This window comes from Vanacampus margaritifer, chromosome 3 (genome assembly GCF_051991255.1).
Source record: "Vanacampus margaritifer isolate UIUO_Vmar chromosome 3, RoL_Vmar_1.0, whole genome shotgun sequence".
Taxonomy (NCBI): domain Eukaryota; kingdom Metazoa; phylum Chordata; class Actinopteri; order Syngnathiformes; family Syngnathidae; genus Vanacampus; species Vanacampus margaritifer.
The window spans coordinates 27,267,231-27,288,836 of NC_135434.1; the positions used below are offsets into that span (position 1 = coordinate 27,267,231).

The window sequence follows — 21,606 nt, forward strand, 5'->3', positions numbered from 1 at the left end:
TGGCAAAGACTGCGATCGCCTCTGTTGAGCGACAATTCTATGCCTTTGTGGCTGTGAATCGAACTCATTTGCAGGGGTATTGTGTATTGTGTGGTTGAATCTTTCTGTTGTAGAAAAACGACAAAGGTAAGTTTGCTGGAATTTCATTTGTGAAAAATTGTGACTCAGTGGTTGTCTCCGACATGTCGGCTATATATGCCGGCATGCGGAGGCACCACAGTGTCCGATTTATGTTTCGGGAAAGGGATGGTGGCGAGCCTCTGTGGATGTCCAGGCTGGACTTTTCCAGAAAGCTTGTCCAACAAACCCTGCAATTCAAAGCTGAAGATCTGAATTGTATAATAACGTTGCCCTTCAGTAAAGGATTCGATCTCAGTTTCACCTCTGCTGCGAACCTTCGCGAATTTTGGACTCGGTTTGAAAATGTGAAAGCCCAGTTCTCTGTGTTCAATGTTGAAAGACTGACTGACAATGCTGCTAAAACAGTTATTGTCAGAATGTTTAATGAGACAGTGAATGCAGAAGACATTTGTTTTTGGCTGGGTAGATATTGCACGGTAAAAGGCCAGGCTGTGAAGGTGAGGGATGAGGACGGCATCTGGAACTGTGCCTGGCGGGTACCCATTCAACAATGGCAGGACCCCCAGGGCTTCCAGGGCCTGAACTATCTCCCATCAATGATAGTCTTGGGTGAAAACCGGGGCTACATACATTACCAGGGTCAGCCCAAGCTCTGCCGCAAGTGTGGTGAGCATGGACACCTGGCGGAAGCGTGTGAGAAAACCATTTGTAGAAAATGTCGAGTAATTGGGCATACTTTTGAAGAATGTACCAATGGCAGAAAGTGCAATCTCTGTGGGGAAACTAACCACCTCTACAGAAATTGTCCAAAATCATTTGCCAACAAACTGAAGGCTGGAAAAGAAATGGCACAAGGAAATGAAAAGGAAGGTGACAAACAAATTGAATGTCCTGAAGGAAATTCAAATTTCCCTCCAAATCCTGTCATTGGTGGAGAGGGGACAGGTGAGGAGGGGCAAGGGGAGGAGAGCAGGCCGGCCCCACCAATCGGGAGCTCAGAGGAAAGTGAAATGCTGCAAGAAATACCAGCAAGTGAGTCAAGTGAAGTCAGTCCAAATGAGACTGACAGCGAAGACACCCAGATCACTTGTGCTCAAAATAACAAAAGGCTTGCCTCTCAACGGTCCTCTGAGTCTCCCCTGTCTGCAGAGAAGAGGGGAAGGCCCGGGAGCTCAGATAGCGAGGTGGGGGAGTTCAGGGTCTTCCCCTCGAGCTCACCAAATGAACTCTCCTTTTTAAACATAGTACTGCAATCAACGCCAAAAAGCAAAAACACTATGAATTTAAGGTTGCGTGAGCGATCACCACCTCGAGTGCCTCTGAGAGATGACCAGTGTTTTAGCTCTGCCCCTTTTGCTGAGGTAAAGGAAGAAATAAGCTCTCGAGAAATACCTTAGCTACTGCCTTGTTTTAAAAAAAAATTATGTTCTCTTAAAATTTTGTAACCTTATCTGCGTTTTTTAAATTTTTAATCATACCTATGACCCTCACCTTCTCAACTATTAACGTTAGAAGCGTGAAGTCAAAGATTAGAGCTCAGAGCGTTTTAACATTTTTAAAAACTTTTAAATCTGATCTGTTTTTAATCCAAGAATGTGGCATACCCTTTTTAAGAAATTATAAACAGTGGGAGGAAATGTGGCCACACCCATCATTATGGAGTGGTTCAAACGAAAATAGAAATGATGGAGTGGCTATTTTAATAAATAATCCTCAGATTGTTTTTAAGGGGAGCACAGTGGTGAGAGACGGACGAGCACTTTTAGCACACTTGACTTTTACAGAACAGGATTTTAGCATTTTAAATATTTATGGTTCTAATGAAAAGCATGACAGGTATGATATTTTAGAGAATTTGCAGTCCCACATGCTCGGTCATAACCCACTAATTATGGGAGGCGATTTTAATTGTATTTTAAATAGGAAGGACAGGAAGGGAGCCGGGGAGGATTTTAAAATTGACAAAACATCGGTTTTATTGCAAGACATGTGCCGCGTATTCAAATTAGATGACTGCTTTAAAACCATGCATCCAAGAGAGGAGGGCTTCACCTGGTTTAGTGGTGACGGCACCAGAGCCTCTCGCATAGATTACATATTTACACGGGGTTGGACACAGACTGATGCTAGATTAACTCCTGTCTTTTTCTCAGATCACCTAATGCTGTCTTGCACCCTTTCACTTTCTTCTGGAGTGACTATTGGAAGAGGTCTGTGGAAGTTGAACTGCTCCCTGCTTGAGGACGAGGCCTTGGTCTCTCAGTACAGGGAGCGGTACAAGGACTGGCAGACCCTTCAAGACCTTTACAAATCACGGGCACAGTGGTGGGAAATGATGAAGGTAAGGACTCAGACTTTTTTTAAAAAAGCAGGAAGAGAGAAGAAAATCAAGGAAATGAAATGTATGCTGGGAATGCAAAAGAGACTGCAAAGGTATTTTAATCTAACACAAAAGGGGATAAATTTTAATGATGAAATTAAAGAGATCAAAAAAGAAATGAGAGCTATGGCACATATCCAAAGCAAAGGGTTTTTATTAAGGAGCAGAGAAAAGGAAATCGAAGAAGGTGAAAAATGCACCAGGTACTTCTTTAAAAAAATTATGAGCAAGGGTGGGGGCATTTTTAAACTAAAAAAAGAAAACGGGACTATCACAGAAAAAAACAATGAAATAATTGAAACAGTAGAAACATACTATCAAAAACTGTATGAGCGTAAAGATACCCAAGAGGAGATAATGGTAGAGGTTTTAAACTTCATTGAAAAAACAGTGACTGATAATGGGCTTTTAACACAGGATTTTACACCTGCAGAACTACATACATGTGCAAAACAATTGAAGAAGGCAAAATCTCCGGGCGAAGACGGCCTCTGCTCGGAATTTTACCTGACTTTTTGGGACATTTTAGCACCAGATTTACTCACTGTTTTTAATGAACTGGACAAAACACACCGACTACCAGACAGTTTTAGAGTAGGGATAGTCACGTTACTGCATAAGAAGGGAGACAAAACTGACCTGAACAACTGGCGTCCAATTACGCTTTTAAATGTTGATTGTAAACTTTTTAGCAAACTTTTAGCAATGCGTACGTCTGTGTTTTTAGAAGATTTGATCAACCCGGACCAAACCTGTGCCATCGCGGGGAGGAAGATCACGGACAGCCTCATTCTGATTCGTGACACCATCTGTTATGCGAGAGACAGAAATATGCGGCTAGTAGTCCTAAATTTAGACTTTGAGAAGGCTTTTGATCGGATCTCGCACCAGTACCTTTTTAGGCTACTGCAAAAATGGGGTTTCCCGGGAAGGTATCTAGAGTGGGTGGGCTTGCTGTATCGAGATATTACCAGCAAATTTGTGGTCAACGGGAACTTGACAAAAGCAGTACAGATTAACTGCGGCGTCCGTCAGGGCTGTCCCTTATCTGCCCTCCTCTATGTCCTATGCATAGAACCGTTGGCACAGATTTTGAGAAGGGACAAAATGATCGAGGGGGTGAGTATTCCAGGGGGCGGGGGGCTAACAACAAAGTGTGTTTTATATATGGACGATATTAACATCCTGTGCTCTGACATTTTATCCGTGACAAGGACCCTGGACTTGACTGACTGGTATGGAAGAGCATCTGGCTCTAAACTTAACAGAGACAAAACCCAAGCACAGTTTTACGGACCGTGGACCGGGACACAGAAGACAGGACTGCCCCTAACGGAGATACAAACAGACCAGAAGATACTTGGGATTAAATTCAGTAAGGGAGGGGGAGGGGATACAAACTGGGGCGACGTGATAGGGAAAGTGAGAAAAAAACTTGGCTTTTGGGGACTGAGAGAGCTGACTTTAGAGGGGAAGATTTTAATAATTAAAGCAGTCATTTTACCTTTGCTTTTATTAATCGGTTCAGTTTTTATCCCAAAAAGAAATGTGCTTTTAAATTTGGACCGTGCTATTTTTTACTTTATCTGGGGTTCTAAATGGGAAAAATTGAGGAGGGACACAATGAAAAAAACAAAAGAGAAAGGTGGGAAAGACGTGCCGGACCTCCAGCTCTTCTTGGGCAGCAGATATGTGGCCCTCCATCTGCAAAATGCTCTGGGACCATCCAGCAATCCCAAAAGTCAAGCAATGACACGATTCTGGATGGGATCATACCTCCGTAAATTAAAACTAATACCCAGCGATCAAAGACTTCCGGTGTCTTTTAACTTACCACCAGCACATTCTTGTATCCCCAAATTTTTAAGAAATTTTAAATTAGAAAATGAAGATTGTCACGTTTTAAAAAATCACAAGTCTCTCATCTCTATTGTGCAGGAGCGGCAAACAGTGAGTCAAGTGCGCGGGCTTGCATTCGGCAAGCTCACAACAGTTTGGCGCAACGTCAACCATCCTGCCCTCCCAAACAGACTCCGGGACCTGTCGTGGATGGTGGCTCACGAGATTCTCCCAGTCAGGGCCGTTATGCACTCCCGAGGAATGTCAGCGCACTCAACCTGCCCCCGACCTGGTTGTGGCGCCCAGGAGTCGGTGAGGCACCTCCTCTGGGAGTGCAGTGCTGCCGTAGACCTGTGGGCGACAGCCGGCCACCTGAGAAAATTCCCGGACTTGCCAGCAAGGGAGGTCCTAAATGAACAATACGTGCTCTATGGGGTGAGCCAAGTCGAGCGTTCCCGGGAGGAGTTTGCAGAAGACTGGCTCACCCTTGCCGCCATCAAAGACGCCATGTGGACCTCCAGAAACTTGCTGGTAAGGAGGCACAGGCAGACCCCCCCCGTGGCTGTGCTCCTAATGGCTGCAGGGACCATCGAAGCTGCACGCGGCAGGCCAAGGACACAGCCACCAAGAAGCGTCGCCTGTGCCCGCCCGGAGGAGGGAACCGGAGCTACACGATGAAGGTCTCGGCAGCGACGGCCTGGCTCTCCGGGAGAGGCAGGAAGGAAGGAGCACAAAGAGTGACTCGGCAGGTCCTGGACAAGCGCTGTTTGAGAGGGTGGGATGAAGACCCACTTAGTAATGCAGTGCTACGCTCCTGCACAATAGATATGAATGTGGTTTTTACATTTTTAAATTGTTTTTATTTTTACATAATATGTTAAGGACAAAATGAATGCTCCATATTGGAGAAATGTGATTTGTGATTGATTTAAAAGTGACAATAAAAACATGAAAAAGATCTGTTCTTATCAGTTTAATATCTGATACGTCCCCTACCCGGGGACCATATATTAAATTGATTTTTGGAACTGGGAGATGGAATAGGGGCTTGCTCCGTCCACTCCACGCATCGACCTGGTATTGCAGTATCTCCAGGAACGGTGCAATCCCTGAAATTGTCAAATAAAAACCGCTAGAATTTTGGGATAATTCGGCACTTATTAAGTATCAGTAAGCCATTTTGATTCGCGTATGCATAATAGAAACGCGATGTTTACATTATGAGGTGACAGGAGCATTTTAGATGGACATTACGGTGCAGTGGGTGCTGCACCAGCCTTGTTGGAGAAGGTTAAACTAATAAAGTGTTTAATCTTAGTAAGATATTCATTTGTGTGCAACTTTTGCTGTCATGTTATTAAAAGTTTTGTGATCGTGACAGTATACATGTCATGTGAATGGAGGTCCTGTAGGTGGCAGTAGCATTTTAGATGCACATCCAACACACTCCTAACCGAATGTGTTGGTCTGCTTGTGACGTCAAAAAAGCATTACTTGGATATGTTCACGTGATATGAAACCATCGCTTCACATAGTGTGCGCGTGAATGACTCTCGTGCTCGCGCCGCATCCAACTCATACTTACCTGGCAGGGGAGATACCATGATCAAGAAGGTGGTTCACCCAGGGTGAGGCTCAGCCATTGCACTCCGGCTGTGCTGACCCCTGCGAATTCCCCAAATGTGGGAATCTCGACTGCATAATTTCTGATAGTGGGGGACTGCGTTCGCGCTCTCCCCTGATCAATATGTGAATAATAATACATGAGAAAAATCAGGATAGGATGCACATGAGTTCGCTCCGCACAGAAACACCCTGACCGTAATTTAAAAAGTACTTCAGCTGTAGTTAGGAGTAATTATAATAATTTGAAGGGTTCTCTTCCAAATTGATGAATAGAGGTAGTTCAGCTCCACTACGTTAACGGCGATCGAGTGCTACTGTCATTTTGCCAACAAGCAGGAAACAGGAAGTAGTCAATAGTAGCCAATAAGTGTCTTTTTGTCAAAATGTTGATTAAACGGCTACTCTGTTTCAGCCACAGCATTATACCAACCGAGTGTTATTGCAAATGACTAATTATTTTCGTCAGTTAAAAATCTATTCTCATACGGCAGAAGGAGTTCAGTTTATTTATTCATCCATGGTTTAATGCCGAATTCTATTGGGTCGACGTGAAGCACGTGACACAAAACATGCACAAACACACGAACATCTGAAAACATTCACATTAATGTTCAACACGTTCGATGCGTTGTTTGGCGTGTCGGGTGATGTGTGTAACCGCAACTTAAAGTTGTAGTCTCTGGAATTGAGTTCTTGCCTCTGACCCTTTGTGGGTATCGCTTCTCGGCCTTTTGGCTAAGATCAAGTGTAGTATCTGTTCTTATCAGTTTAATATCTGATACGTCCCCTATCCGGGGACCATATATTAAATTGATTTTTGGAACTGGGAGATGGAATAGGGGCTTGCTCCGTCCACTCCACGCATCGACCTGGTATTGCAGTATCTCCAGCAACGGTGCAATCCCTGAAATTGTCAAATAAAAACCGCTAGAATTTTGGGATAATTCGGTACTTATTAAGTATCAGTAAGCCATTTTGATTCGCGTATGCATAATAGAAACGCGATGTTTACATTGTGAGGTGACAGGAGCATTTTAGATGGACATTACGGTGCAGTGGGTGCTGCACCAGCCTTGTTGGAGAAGGTTAAACTAATAAAGTGTTTAATCTTAGTAAGATATTCATTTGTGTGCAACTTTTGCTGTCATGTTATTAAAAGTTTTGTGATCGTGACAGTATACATGTCATGTGAATGGAGTTTCTGTAGGTGGCAGTAGCATTTTAGATGCACATCCAACACACTCCTAACCGAATGTGTTGGTCTGCTTGTGACGTCAAAAAAGCATTACTTGGATATGTTCACGTGATATGAAACCATCGCTTCACATAGTGTGCGCGTGAATGACTCTCGTGCTCGCGCCGCATCCAACTCATACTTACCTGGCAGGGGAGATACCATGATCAAGAAGGTGGTTCACCCAGGGTGAGGCTCAGCCATTGCACTCCGGCTGTGCTGACCCCTGCGAATTCCACAAATGTGGGAATCTCGACTGCATAATTTCTGATAGTGGGGGACTGCGTTCGCGCTCTCCCCTGATCAATATGTGAATAATGGTACATGACAAAAATCAGGATAGGATGCACATGAGTTCGCTCCGCACAGAAACACCCTGACCGTAAGTTAAAAAGTACTTCAGCTGTAGTTAGGAATAATTATAATAATTTGAAGGGTTCTCGTCCAAATTGATGAATAGAGGTAGTTCAGCTCCACTACGTTAACGGCGATCGAGTGCTACTGTCATTTTGCCAACAAGCAGGAAACAGGAAGTAGTCAATAGTAGCCAATAAGTGTCTTTTTGTCAAAATGTTGATTAAACGGCTACTCTGTTTCAGCCACAGCATTATACCAACCGAGTGTTATTGCAAATGACTAATTATTTTCGTCAGTTAAAAATCTATTCTCATACGGCAGAAGGAGTTCAGTTTATTTATTCATCCATGGTTTAATGCCGAATTCTATTGGGTCGACGTGAAGCACGTGACACAAAACATGCACAAACACACGAACATCTGAAAACATTCACATTAATGTTCAACACGTTCGATGCGTTGTTTGGCGTGTCGGGTGATGTGTGTAACCGCAACTTAAAGTTGTAGTCTCTGGAATTGAGTTCTTGCCTCTGACCCTTTGTGGGTATCGCTTCTCGGCCTTTTGGCTAAGATCAAGTGTAGTATCTGTTCTTATCAGTTTAATATCTGATACGTCCCCTACCCGGGAACCATATATTAAATTGATTTTTGGAACTGGGAGATGGAATAGGGGCTTGCTCCGTCCACTCCACGCATCGACCTGGTATTGCAGTATCTCCAGGAACGGTGCAATCCCTGAAATTGTCAAATAAAAACCGCTAGAGTTTTGGGATAATTCGGTACTTATTAAGTATCAGTAAGCCATTTTGATTCGCGTATGCATAATAGAAACGCGATGTTTACATTATGAGGTGACAGGAGCATTTTAGATGGACATTACGGTGCAGTGGGTGCTGCACCAGCCTTGTTGGAGAAGGTTAAACTAATAAAGTGTTTAATCTTAGTAAGATATTCATTTGTGTGCAACTTTTGCTGTCATGTTATTAAAAGTTTTGTGATCGTGACAGTATACATGTCATGTGAATGGAGGTCCTGTAGGTGGCAGTAGCATTTTAGATGCACATCCAACACACTCCTAACCGAATGTGTTGGTCTGCTTGTGACGTCAAAAAAGCATTACTTGGATATGTTCACGTGATATGAAACCATCGCTTCACATAGTGTGCGCGTGAATGACTCTCGTGCTCGCGCCGCATCCAACTCATACTTACCTGGCAGGGGAGATACCATGATCAAGAAGGTGGTTCACCCAGGGTGAGGCTCAGCCATTGCACTCCGGCTGTGCTGACCCCTGCGAATTCCCCAAATGTGGGAATCTCGACTGCATAATTTCTGATAGTGGGGGACTGCGTTCGCGCTCTCCCCTGATCAATATGTGAATAATAATACATGAGAAAAATCAGGATAGGATGCACATGAGTTAGCTCCGCACAGAAACACCCTGACCGTAATTTAAAAAGTACTTCAGCTGTAGTTAGGAATAATTATAATAATTTGAAGGGTTCTCGTCCAAATTGATGAATAGAGGTAGTTCAGCTCCACTACGTTAACGGCGATCGAGTGCTACTGTCATTTTGCCAACAAGCAGGAAACAGGAAGTAGTCAATAGTAGCCAATAAGTGTCTTTTTGTCAAAATGTTGATTAAACGGCTACTCTGTTTCAGCCACAGCATTATACCAACCGAGTGTTATTGCAAATGACTAATTATTTTTGTCAGTTAAAAATCTATTCTCATACGGCAGAAGGAGTTCAGTTTATTTATTCATCCATGGTTTAATGCCGAATTCTATTGGGTCGACGTGAAGCACGTGACACAAAACATGCACAAACACACGAACATCTGAAAACATTCACATTAATGTTCAACACGTTCGATGCGTTGTTTGGCGTGTCGGGTGATGTGTGTAACCGCAACTTAAAAATGTAGTCTCTGGAATTGAGTTCTTGCCTCTGACCCTTTGTGGGTATCGCTTCTCGGCCTTTTGGCTAAGATCAAGTGTAGTATCTGTTCTTATCAGTTTAATATCTGATACGTCCCCTACCCGGGGACCATATATTTAATTGATTTTTGGAACTGGGAGATGGAATAGGGGCTTGCTCCGTCCACTCCACGCATCGACCTGGTATTGCAGTATCTACAGGAACGGTGCAATCCCTGAAATTGTCAAATAAAAACCGCTAGAATTTTGGGATAATTCGGTACTTATTAAGTATCAGTAAGCCATTTTGAGTCGCGTATGCATAATAGAAACGCGATGTTTACATTATGAGGTGACAGGAGCATTTTAGATGGACATTACGGTGCAGTGGGTGCTGCACCAGCCTTGTTGGAGAAGGTTAAACTAATAAAGTGTTTAATCTTAGTAAGATATTCATTTGTGTGCAACTTTTGCTGTCATGTTATTAAAAGTTTTGTGATCGTGACAGTATACATGTCATGTGAATGGAGGTCCTGTAGGTGGCAGTAGCATTTTAGATGCACATCCAACACACTCCTAACCGAATGTGTTGGTCTGCTTGTGACGTCAAAAAAGCATTACTTGGATATGTTCACGTGATATGAAACCATCGCTTCACATAGTGTGCGCGTGAATGACTCTCGTGCTCGCGCCGCATCCAACTCATACTTACCTGGCAGGAGAGATACCATGATCAAGAAGGTGGTTCACCCAGGGTGAGGCTCAGCCATTGCACTCCGGCTGTGCTGACCCCTGCGAATTCCCCAAATGTGGGAATCTCGACTGCATAATTTCTGATAGTGGGGGACTGCGTTCGCGCTCTCCCCTGATCAATATGTGAATAATAATACATGAGAAAAATCAGGATAGGATGCACATGAGTTCGCTCCGCACAGAAACACCCTGACCGTAATTTAAAAAGTACTTCAGCTGTAGTTAGGAATAATTATAATAATTTGAAGGGTTCTCGTCCAAATTGATGAATAGAGGTAGTTCAGCTCCACTACGTTAACGGCGATCGAGTGCTACTGTCATTTTGCCAACAAGCAGGAAACAGGAAGTAGTCAATAGTAGCCAATAAGTGTCTTTTTGTCAAAATGTTGATTAAACGGCTACTCTGTTTCAGCCACAGCATTATACCAACCGAGTGTTATTGCAAATGACTAATTATTTTCGTCAGTTAAAAATCTATTCTCATACGGCAGAAGGAGTTCAGTTTATTTATTCATCCATGGTTTAATGCCGAATTCTATTGGGTCGACGTGAAGCACGTGACACAAAACATGCACAAACACACGAACATCTGAAAACATTCACATTAATGTTCAACACGTTCGATGCGTTGTTTGGCGTGTCGGGTGATGTGTGTAACCGCAACTTAAAGTTGTAGTCTCTGGAATTGAGTTCTTGCCTCTGACCCTTTGTGGGTATCGCTTCTCGGCCTTTTGGCTAGGATCAAGTGTAGTATCTGTTCTTATCAGTTTAATATCTGATACGTCCCCTACCCGGGGACCATATATTAAATTGATTTTTGGAACTGGGAGATGGAATAGGGGCTTGCTCCGTCCACTCCACGCATCGACCTGGTATTGCAGTATCTCCAGGAACGGTGCAATCCCTGAAATTGTCAAATAAAAACCGCTAGAATTTTGGGATAATTCGGTACTTATTAAGTATCAGTAAGCCATTTTGATTCGCGTATGCATAATAGAAACGCGATGTTTACATTATGAGGTGACAGGAGCATTTTAGATGGACATTACGGTGCAGTGGGTGCTGCACCAGCCTTGTTGGAGAAGGTTAAACTAATAAAGTGTTTAATCTTAGCAAGATATTCATTTGTGTGCAACTTTTGCTGTCATGTTATTAAAAGTTTTGTGATCGTGACAGTATACATGTCATGTGAATGGAGGTCCTGTAGGTGGCAGTAGCATTTTAGATGCACATCCAACACACTCCTAACCGAATGTGTTGGTCTGCTTGTGACGTCAAAAAAGCATTACTTGGATATGTTCACGTGATATGAAACCATCGCTTCACATAGTGTGCGCGTGAATGACTCTCGTGCTCGCGCCGCATCCAACTCATACTTACCTGGCAGGGGAGATACCATGATCAAGAAGGTGGTTGACCCAGGGTGAGGCTCAGCCATTGCACTCCGGCTGTGCTGACCCCTGCGAATTCCCCAAATGTGGGAATCTCGACTGCATAATTTCTGATAGTGGGGGACTGCGTTCGCGCTCTCCCCTGATCAATATGTGAATAATAATACATGAGAAAAATCAGGATAGGATGCACATGAGTTCGCTCCGCACAGAAACACCCTGACCGTAATTTAAAAAGTACTTCAGCTGTAGTTAGGAATAATTATAATAATTTGAAGGGTTCTCGTCCAAATTGATGAATAGAGGTAGTTCAGCTCCACTACGTTAACGGCGATCGAGTGCTACTGTCATTTTGCCAACAAGCAGGAAACAGGAAGTAGTCAATAGTAGCCAATAAGTGTCTTTTTGTCAAAATGTTGATTAAACGGCTACTCTGTTTCAGCCACAGCATTATACCAACCGAGTGTTATTGCAAATGACTAATTATTTTCGTCAGTTAAAAATCTATTCTCATACGGCAGAAGGAGTTCAGTTTATTTATTCATCCATGGTTTAATGCCGAATTCTATTGGGTCGACGTGAAGCACGTGACACAAAACATGCACAAACACACGAACATCTGAAAACATTCACATTAATGTTCAACACGTTCGATGCGTTGTTTGGCGTGTCGGGTGATGTGTGTAACCGCAACTTAAAGCTGTAGTCTCTGGAATTGAGTTCTTGCCTCTGACCCTTTGTGGGTATCGCTTCTCGGCCTTTTGGCTAAGATCAAGTGTAGTATCTGTTCTTATCAGTTTAATATCTGATACGTCCCCTACCCGGGGACCATATATTAAATTGATTTTTGGAACTGGGAGATGGAATAGGGGCTTGCTCCGTCCACTCCACGCATCGACCTGGTATTGCAGTATCTCCAGGAACGGTGCAATCCCTGAAATTGTCAAATAAAAACCGCTATAATTTTGGGATAATTCGGTACTTATTAAGTATCAGTAAGCCATTTTTATTCGCGTATGCATAATAATAGAAACGCGATGTTTACATTATGAGGTGACAGGAGCATTTTAGATGGACATTACGGTGCAGTGGGTGCTGCACCAGCCTTGTTGGAGAAGGTTAAACTAATAAAGTGTTTAATCTTAGTAAGATATTCATTTGTGTGCAACTTTTGCTGTCATGTTATTAAAAGTTTTGTGATCGTGACAGTATACATGTCATGTGAATGGAGGTCCTGTAGGTGGCAGTAGCATTTTAGATGCACATCCAACACACTCCTAACCGAATGTGTTGGTCTGCTTGTGACGTCAAAAAAGCATTACTTGGATATGTTCACGTGATATGAAACCATCGCTTCACATAGTGTGCGCGTGAATGACTCTCGTGCTCGCGCCGCATCCAACTCATACTTACCTGGCAGGGGAGATACCATGATCAAGAAGGTGGTTCACCCAGGGTGAGGCTCAGCCATTGCACTCCGGCTGTGCTGACCCCTGCGAATTCCCCAAATGTGGGAATCTCGACTGCATAATTTCTGATAGTGGGGGACTGCGTTCGCGCTCTCGCCTGATCAATATGTGAATAATAATACATGAGAAAAATCAGGATAGGATGCACATGAGTTCGCTCCGCACAGAAACACCCTGACCGTAATTTTAAAAGTACTTCAGCTGTAGTTAGGAATAATTATAATAATTTGAAGGGTTCTCGTCCAAATTGATGAATAGAGGTAGTTCAGCTCCACTACGTTAACGGCGATCGAGTGCTACTGCCATTTTGCCAACAAGCAGGAAACAGGAAGTAGTCAATAGTAGCCAATAAGTGTCTTTTTGTCAAAATGTTGATTAAACGGCTACTCTGTTTCAGCCACAGCATTATACCAACCGAGTGTTATTGCAAATGACTAATTATTTTCGTCAGTTAAAAATCTATTCTCATACGGCAGAAGGAGTTCAGTTTATTTATTCATCCATGGTTTAATGCCGAATTCTATTGGGTCGACGTGAAGCACGTGACACAAAACATGCACAAACACACGAACATCTGAAAACATTCACATTAATGTTCAACACGTTCGATGCGTTGTTTGGCGTGTCGGGTGATGTGTGTAACCGCAACTTAAAGTTGTAGTCTCTGGAATTGAGTTCTTGCCTCTGACCCTTTGTGGGTATCGCTTCTCGGCCTTTTGGCTAAGACTGCGATCGCCTCTGTTGAGCGACAATTCTATGCCTTTGTGGCTGTGAATCGAACTCAATTGCAGGGGTATTGTGTATTGTGTCTTGTGTTGTTGAATCTTTCTGTTATAGAAGAACGACAAAGGTAAGTTTGCTGGATTTTTATTTGTCAAAAATTGTGACTCAGTGGTTGTCTCCGACATGTCGGCTACATATGCCGGCATGCGGAGGCACCACAGTGTCCGATTTATGTTTCGGGAAAGGGATGGTGGTGAGCCTCTGTGGATGTCCAGGCTGGACTTTTCCAGAAAGCTTGTCCAACAAACCCTGCAATTCAAAGCTGAAGATCTGAATTGTATAATAACGTTGCCCTTTAGTAAAGGATTCGATCTCAGTTTCACCTCTGCTGCGAACCTTCGTGAATTTTGGACTCGGTTTGAAAATGTGAAAGCCCAGTTCTCTGTGTTCAATGTTGAAAGACTGACTGACAATGCTGCTAAAACAGTTATTGTCAGAATGTTTAATGAGACAGTGAATGCAGAAGACATTTGTTTTTGGCTGGGTAGATATTGCACGGTAAAAGGCCAGGCTGTGAAGGTGAGGGATGAGGACGGCATCTGGAACTGTGCCTGGCGGGTACCCATTCAACAATGGCAGGACCCCCAGGGCTTCCAGGGCCTGAAACATCTCCCATCAATGATAGTCTTGGGTGAAAACCGGGGCTACATACATTACCAGGGTCAGCCCAAGCTCTGCCGCAAGTGTGGTGAGCATGGACACCTGGCGGAAGCGTGTGAGAAAACCATTTGTAGAAAATGTCGAGTAATTGGGCATACTTTTGAAGAATGTACCAATGGCAGAAAGTGCAATCTCTGTGGGGAAACTAACCACCTCTACAGAAATTGTCCAAAATCATTTGCCAACAAACTGAAGGCTGGAAAAGAAATGGCACAAGGAAATGAAAAGGAAGGTGACAAACAAATTGAATGTCCTGAAGGAAATTCAAATTTCCCTCCAAATCCTGTCATTGGTGGAGAGGGGACAGGTGAGGAGGGGCAAGGGGAGGAGAGCAGGCCGGCCCCACCAATCGGGAGCTCAGAGGAAAGTGAAATGCTGCAAGAAATACCAGCAAGTGAGTCAAGTGAAGTCAGTCCAAATGAGACTGACAGCGAAGACACCCAGATCACTTGTGCTCAAAATAAAAAAAGGCTAGCCTCTCAACGGTCCTCTGAGTCTCCCCTGTCTGCAGAGAAGAGGGGAAGGCCCGGGAGCTCAGATAGCGAGGTGGGGGAGTTCAGGGTCTTCCCCTCGAGCTCACCAAATGAACTCTCCTTTTTAAACATAGTACTGCAATCAACGCCAAAAAGCAAAAACACTATGAATTTAAGGTTGCGTGAGCGATCACCACCTCGAGTGCCTCTGAGAGATGACCAGTGTTTTAGCTCTGCCCCTTTTGCTGAGGTAAAGGAAGAAATAAGCTCTCGAGAAATACCTTAGCTACTGCCTTGTTTTAAAAAAAAAAAAAAAAAATAATGTTCTCTTAAAATTTTGTAACCCTATCTGTGTTTTTTAAATTTTTAATCATACCTATGACCCTCACCTTCTCAACTATCAACGTTAGAAGCGTGAAGTCAAAGATTAGAGCTCAGAGCGTTTTAACATTTTTAAAAACTTTTAAATCTGATCTGTTTTTAATCCAAGAATGTGGCATACCCTTTTTAAGAAATTATAAACAGTGGGAGGAAATGTGGCCACACCCATCATTATGGAGTGGCTCAAACGAAAATAGAAATGATGGAGTGGCTATTTTAATAAATAATCCTCAGATTGTTTTTAAGGGGAGCACAGTGGTGAGAGACGGACGAGCACTTTTAGCACACTTAACTTTTACAGAACAGGATTTTAGCATTTTAAATATTTATGGTTCTAATGAAAAGCATGACAGGTATGATATTTTAGAGAATTTGCAGTCCCACATGCTCGGTCATAACCCACTAATTATGGGAGGCGATTTTAATTGTATTTTAAATAGGAAGGACAGGAAGGGAGCCGGGGAGGATTTTAAAATTGACAAAACATCGGTTTTATTGCAAGACATGTGCCGCGTATTCAAATTAGACGACTGCTTTAAAACCATGCATCCAAGAGAGGAGGGCTTCACCTGGTTTAGTGGTGACGGCACCAGAGCCTCTCGCATAGATTACATATTTACACGGGGTTGGACACAGACTGATGCTAGATTAACTCCTGTCTTTTTCTCAGATCACCTAATGCTGTCTTGCACCCTTTCACTTTCTTCTGGAGTGACTATTGGAAGAGGTCTGTGGAAGTTGAACTGCTCCCTGCTTGAGGACGAGGCCTTGGTCTCTCAGTACAGGGAGCGGTACAAGGACTGGCAGACCCTTCAAGACCTTTACAAATCACGGGCACAGTGGTGGGAAATGATGAAGGTAAGGACTCAGACTTTTTTTAAAAAAGCAGGAAGAGAGAAGAAAATCAAGGAAATGAAATGTACGCTGGGAATGCAAAAGAGACTGCAAAGGTATTTTAATCTAACACAAAAGGGGATCAATTTTAATGATGAAATTAAAGAGATCAAAAAAGAAATGAGAGCTATGGCAGATATCCAAAGCAAAGGGTTTTTATTAAGGAGCAGAGAAAAGGAAATCGAAGAAGGTGAAAAATGCACCAGGTACTTCTTTAAAAAAATTATGAGCAAGGGTGGGGGCATTTTTAAACTAAAAAAAGAAAACGGGACTATTACAGAAAAAAATAATGAAATAATTGAAGCAGTAGAAACATACTATCAAAAACTGTATGAGCGTAAAGATACCCAAGAGGAGATAATGGTAGAGGTTTTAAACTTCATTGAAAAAACAGTGACTGATAATGGGCTTTTAACACAGGATTTTACACCTGCAGAACTACATACATGTGCAAAACAATTGAAGAAGGCAAAATCTCCGGGCGAAGACGGCCTCTGCTCGGAATTTTACCTGACTTTTTGGGACATTTTAGCACCAGATTTACTCACTGTTTTTAATGAACTGGACAAAACACACCGACTACCAGACAGTTTTAGAGTAGGGATAGTCACTTTACTGCATAAGAAGGGAGACAAAACTGACCTGAACAACTGGCGTCCAATTACGCTTTTAAATGTTGATTGTAAACTTTTTAGCAAACTTTTAGCAATGCGTATGTCTGTGTTTTTAGAAGATTTGATCAACCCGGACCAAACCTGTGCCATCGCGGGGAGGAAGATCACGGACAGCCTCATTCTGATTCGTGACACCATCTGTTATGCGAGAGACAGAAATATGCGGCTAGTAGTCCTAAATTTAGACTTTGAGAAGGCTTTTGATCGGATCTCGCACCAGTACCTTTTTAGGCTACTGCAAAAATGGGGTTTCCCGGGAAGGTATCTAGAGTGGGTGGGCTTGCTGTATCGAGATATTACCAGCAAATTTGTGGTCAACGGGAACTTGACAAAAGCAGTACAGATTAACTGCGGCGTCCGTCAGGGCTGTCCCTTATCTGCCCTCCTCTATGTTCTATGCATAGAACCGTTGGCACAGATTTTGAGAAGGGACAAAATGATCGAGGGGGTGAGTATTCCAGGGGGCGGGGGGCTAACAACAAAGTGTGTTTTATATATGGACGATATTAACATCCTGTGCTCTGACATTCTATCCGTGACAAGGACCCTGGACTTGACTGACTGGTATGGAAGAGCGTCTGGCTCTAAACTTAACAGAGACAAAACCCAAGCACAGTTTTACGGACCGTGGACCGGGATACAGAAGACAGGACTGCCCCTAACGGAGATACAAACAGACCAGAAAATACTTGGGATTAAATTCAGTAAGGGAGGGGGAGGGGATACAAACTGGGGCGACGTGATAGGAAAAGTGAGAAAAAAACTTGGCTTTTGGGGACTGAGAGAGCTGACTTTAGAGGGGAAGATTTTAATAATTAAAGCAGTCATTTTACCCTTGCTTTTATTAATCGGTTCAGTTTTTATCCCAAAAAGAAATGTGCTTTTAAATTTGGACCGTGCTATTTTTTACTTTATCTGGGGTTCTAAATGGGAAAAACTGAGGAGGGACACAATGAAAAAAACAAAAGAGAAAGGTGGGAAAGGCGTGCCGGACCTCCAGCTCTTCTTGGGCAGCAGATATGTGGCCCTCCATCTGCAAAATGCTCTGGGACCATCCAGCAATCCCAAAAGTCAGGCAATGACACGATTCTGGATGGGATCATACCTCCGTAAATTAAAACTAATACCCAGCGATCAAAGACTTCCGGTGTCTTTTAACTTACCACCAGCACATTCTTTTATCCCCAAATTTTTAAGAAATTTTAAATTAGAAAATGAAGATTGTCACGTTTTAAAAAATCACAAGTCTCTCATCTCTATTGTGCAGGAGCGGCAAACAGTGAGTCAAGTGCGCGGGCTTGCATTCGGCAAGCTCACAACAGTTTGGCGCAACGTCAACCATCCTGCCCTCCCAAACAGACTCCGGGACCTGTCGTGGATGGTGGCTCACGAGATTCTCCCAGTCAGGGCCGTTATGCACTCCCGAGGAATGTCAGCGCACTCAACCTGCCCCCGACCTGGTTGTGGCGCCCAGGAGTCGGTGAGGCACCTCCTCTGGGAGTGCAGTGCTGCCGTAGACCTGTGGGCGACAGCCGGCCACCTGAGAAAATTCCCGGACTTGCCAGCAAGGGAGGTCCTAAATGAACAATACGTGCTCTATGGGGTGAGCCAAGTCAAGCGTTCCCGGGAGGAGTTTGCAAAAGACTGGCTCACCCTTGCCGCCATCAAAGACGCCATGTGGACCTCCAGAAACTTGCTGGTAAGGAGGCACAGGCAGACCCCCCCCGTGGCTGTGCTCCTAATGGCTGCAGGGACCATCGAAGCTGCACGCGGCAGGCCAAGGACACAGCCACCAAGAAGCGTCGCCTGTGCCCGCCCGGAGGAGGGAACCGGAGCTACACGATGAAGGTCTCGGCAGCGACGGCCTGGCTCTCCGGGAGAGGCAGGAGGGAAGGAGCTCAAAGAGCGACTCGGCAGGTCCAGGACAAGCGCTGTTTGAGAGGGTGGGATGAAGATCCACTTAGTAATGCAGTGCTACGCTCCTGCACAATAGATATGAATGTGGTTTTTACATTTTTAAATTGTTTTTATTTTTAAATAACATGTTAAGGACAAAATGAATGCTCCATATTGGAGAAATGTGATTTGTGATTGATTTAAAAGTGACAATAAAAACATGAAAAGAAGAAGAAAATCTGTTCTTATCAGTTTAATATCTGATACGTCCCCTACCCGGGGACCATATATTAAATTGATTTTTGGAACTGGGAGATGGAATAGGGGCTTGCTCCGTCCACTCCACGCATCGACCTGGTATTGCAGTATCTCCAGGAACGGTGCAATCCCTGAAATTGTCAAATAAAAACCGCTAGAATTTTGGGATAATTCGGTACTTATTAAGTATCAGTAAGCCATTTTGATTCGCGTATGCATAATAGAAACGCGATGTTTACATTATGAGGTGACAGGAGCATTTTAGATGGACATTACGGTGCAGTGGGTGCTGCACCAGCCTTGTTGGAGAAGGTTAAACTAATAAAGTGTTTAATCTTAGTAAGATATTCATTTGTGTGCAACTTTTGCTGTCATGTTATTAAAAGTTTTGTGATCGTGACAGTATACATGTCATGTGAAAGGAGGTCCTGTAGGTGGCAGTAGCATTTTAGATGCACATCCAACACACTCCTAACCGAATGTGTTGGTTCTTTTTGTTACGTCAAAAAAGCATTACTTGGATATGTTCACGTGATATGAAACCATCGCTTCACATAGTGTGCGCGTGAATGACTCTCGTGCTCGCGCCGCATCCAACTCATACTTACCTGGCAGGGGAGATACCATGATCAAGAAGGTGGTTCACCCAGGGTGAGGCTCAGCCATTGCACTCCGGCTGTGCTGACCCCTGCGAATTCCCCAAATGTGGGAATCTCGACTGCATAATTTCTGATAGTGGGGGACTGCGTTCGCGCTCTCCCCTGATCAATATGTGAATAATAATACATGAGAAAAATCAGGATAGGATGCACATGAGTTCGCTCCGCACAGAAACACCCTGACCGTAATTTAAAAAGTACTTCAGCTGTAGTTAGGAATAATTATAATAATTTGAAGGGTTCTCGTCCAAATTGATGAATAGAGGTAGTTCAGCTCCACTACGTTAACGGCGATCGAGTGCTACTGTCATTTTGCCAACAAGCAGGAAACAGGAAGTAGTCAATAGTAGCCAATAAGTGTCTTTTTGTCAAAATGTTGATTAAACGGCTACTCTGTTTCAGCCACAGCATTATACCAACCGAGTGTTATTGCAAATGACTAATTATTTTCGTCAGTTAAAAATCTATTCTCATACGGCAGAAGGAGTTCAGTTTATTTATTCATCCATGGTTTAATGCCGAATTCTATTGGGTCGACGTGAAGCACGTGACACAAAACATGCACAAACACACGAACATCTGAAAACATTCACATTAATGTTCAACACGTTCGATGCGTTGTTTGGCGTGTCGGGTGATGTGTGTAACCGCAACTTAAAGTTGTAGTCTCTGGAATTGAGTTCTTGCCTCTGACCCTTTGTGGGTATCGCTTCTCGGCCTTTTGGCTAAGATCAAGTGTAGTATCTGTTCTTATCAGTTTAATATCTGATACGTCCCCTACCCGGGGACCATATATTAAATTGATTTTTGGAACTGGGAGATGGAATAGGGGCTTGCTCCGTCCACTCCACGCATCGACCTGGTATTGCAGTATCTCCAGGAACGGTGCAATCCCTGAAATTGTCAAATAAAAACCGCTAGAATTTTGGGATAATTCGGTACTTATTAAGTATCAGTAAGCCATTTTGATTCGCGTATGCATAATAGAAACGCGATGTTTACATTATGAGGTGACAGGAGCATTTTAGATGGACATTACGGTGCAGTGGGTGCTGCACCAGCCTTGTTGGAGAAGGTTAAACTAATAAAGTGTTTAATCTTAGTAAGATATTCATTTGTGTGCAACTTTTGCTGTCATGTTATTAAAAGTTTTGTGATCGTGACAGTATACATGTCATGTGAATGGAGGTCCTGTAGGTGGCAGTAGCATTTTAGATGCACATCCAACACACTCCTAACCGAATGTGTTGGTCTGCTTGTGACGTCAAAAAAGCATTACTTGGATATGTTCACGTGATATGAAACCATCGCTTCACATAGTGTGCGCGTGAATGACTCTCGTGCTCGCGCCGCATCCAACTCATACTTACCTGGCAGGGGAGATACCATGATCAAGAAGGTGGTTCACCCAGGGTGAGGCTCAGCCATTGCACTCCGGCTGTGCTGACCCCTGCGAATTCCCCGAATGTGGGAATCTCGACTGCATAATTTCTGATAGTGGGGGACTGCGTTCGCGCTCTCCCCTGATCAATATGTGAATAATAATACATGAGAAAAATCAGGATAGGATGCACATGAGTTCGCTCCGCACAGAAACACCCTGACCGTAATTTAAAAAGTACTTCAGCTGTAGTTAGGAATAATTATAATAATTTGAAGGGTTCTCGTCCAAATTGATGAATAGAGGTAGTTCAGCTCCACTACGTTAACGGCGATCGAGTGCTACTGTCATTTTGCCAACAAGCAGGAAACAGGAAGTAGTCAATAGTAGCCAATAAGTGTCTTTTTGTCAAAATGTTGATTAAACGGCTACTCTGTTTCAGCCACAGCATTATACCAACCGAGTGTTATTGCAAATGACTAATTATTTTCGTCAGTT

At 43.5% G+C, this 21,606-nt stretch overlaps 16 non-coding genes across 16 annotated transcripts; all 16 read left to right on the top strand.

The window, feature by feature from the left end:
* Window positions 1–5,222: 5,222 nt before the first annotated feature.
* Window positions 5,223–5,411, top strand: LOC144049664 (U2 spliceosomal RNA). The gene has a single exon (XR_013293658.1). It is a non-coding gene; the product is annotated as a U2 spliceosomal RNA (small nuclear RNA).
* Window positions 5,412–5,877: 466 nt separating this feature from the next.
* On the top strand, window positions 5,878–6,041 carry LOC144049668 (U1 spliceosomal RNA). Its single transcript, XR_013293662.1, has one exon. It is a non-coding gene; the product is annotated as a U1 spliceosomal RNA (small nuclear RNA).
* Window positions 6,042–6,641: 600 nt separating this feature from the next.
* On the top strand, window positions 6,642–6,832 carry LOC144049653 (U2 spliceosomal RNA). Its single transcript, XR_013293650.1, has one exon. It is a non-coding gene; the product is annotated as a U2 spliceosomal RNA (small nuclear RNA).
* A 466-nt stretch (window positions 6,833–7,298) lies between these two features.
* Window positions 7,299–7,462, top strand: LOC144049722 (U1 spliceosomal RNA). The gene has a single exon (XR_013293710.1). It is a non-coding gene; the product is annotated as a U1 spliceosomal RNA (small nuclear RNA).
* A 600-nt stretch (window positions 7,463–8,062) lies between these two features.
* On the top strand, window positions 8,063–8,253 carry LOC144049651 (U2 spliceosomal RNA). Its single transcript, XR_013293648.1, has one exon. It is a non-coding gene; the product is annotated as a U2 spliceosomal RNA (small nuclear RNA).
* Window positions 8,254–8,719: 466 nt separating this feature from the next.
* Window positions 8,720–8,883, top strand: LOC144049679 (U1 spliceosomal RNA). Its single transcript, XR_013293672.1, has one exon. It is a non-coding gene; the product is annotated as a U1 spliceosomal RNA (small nuclear RNA).
* Window positions 8,884–9,483: 600 nt separating this feature from the next.
* Window positions 9,484–9,674, top strand: LOC144049656 (U2 spliceosomal RNA). Its single transcript, XR_013293653.1, has one exon. It is a non-coding gene; the product is annotated as a U2 spliceosomal RNA (small nuclear RNA).
* A 466-nt stretch (window positions 9,675–10,140) lies between these two features.
* Window positions 10,141–10,304, top strand: LOC144049723 (U1 spliceosomal RNA). Its single transcript, XR_013293711.1, has one exon. It is a non-coding gene; the product is annotated as a U1 spliceosomal RNA (small nuclear RNA).
* A 600-nt stretch (window positions 10,305–10,904) lies between these two features.
* On the top strand, window positions 10,905–11,095 carry LOC144049647 (U2 spliceosomal RNA). The gene has a single exon (XR_013293644.1). It is a non-coding gene; the product is annotated as a U2 spliceosomal RNA (small nuclear RNA).
* Window positions 11,096–11,561: 466 nt separating this feature from the next.
* Window positions 11,562–11,725, top strand: LOC144049716 (U1 spliceosomal RNA). Its single transcript, XR_013293704.1, has one exon. It is a non-coding gene; the product is annotated as a U1 spliceosomal RNA (small nuclear RNA).
* A 600-nt stretch (window positions 11,726–12,325) lies between these two features.
* LOC144049619 (U2 spliceosomal RNA) lies at window positions 12,326–12,516 on the top strand. Its single transcript, XR_013293618.1, has one exon. It is a non-coding gene; the product is annotated as a U2 spliceosomal RNA (small nuclear RNA).
* A 469-nt stretch (window positions 12,517–12,985) lies between these two features.
* On the top strand, window positions 12,986–13,149 carry LOC144049728 (U1 spliceosomal RNA). Its single transcript, XR_013293715.1, has one exon. It is a non-coding gene; the product is annotated as a U1 spliceosomal RNA (small nuclear RNA).
* Window positions 13,150–19,004: 5,855 nt separating this feature from the next.
* On the top strand, window positions 19,005–19,201 carry LOC144049670 (U2 spliceosomal RNA). Its single transcript, XR_013293664.1, has one exon. It is a non-coding gene; the product is annotated as a U2 spliceosomal RNA (small nuclear RNA).
* A 467-nt stretch (window positions 19,202–19,668) lies between these two features.
* On the top strand, window positions 19,669–19,832 carry LOC144049688 (U1 spliceosomal RNA). Its single transcript, XR_013293677.1, has one exon. It is a non-coding gene; the product is annotated as a U1 spliceosomal RNA (small nuclear RNA).
* Window positions 19,833–20,432: 600 nt separating this feature from the next.
* On the top strand, window positions 20,433–20,623 carry LOC144049620 (U2 spliceosomal RNA). Its single transcript, XR_013293619.1, has one exon. It is a non-coding gene; the product is annotated as a U2 spliceosomal RNA (small nuclear RNA).
* A 466-nt stretch (window positions 20,624–21,089) lies between these two features.
* Window positions 21,090–21,253, top strand: LOC144049708 (U1 spliceosomal RNA). The gene has a single exon (XR_013293696.1). It is a non-coding gene; the product is annotated as a U1 spliceosomal RNA (small nuclear RNA).
* The last annotated feature ends 353 nt before the right edge of the window (window positions 21,254–21,606 follow it).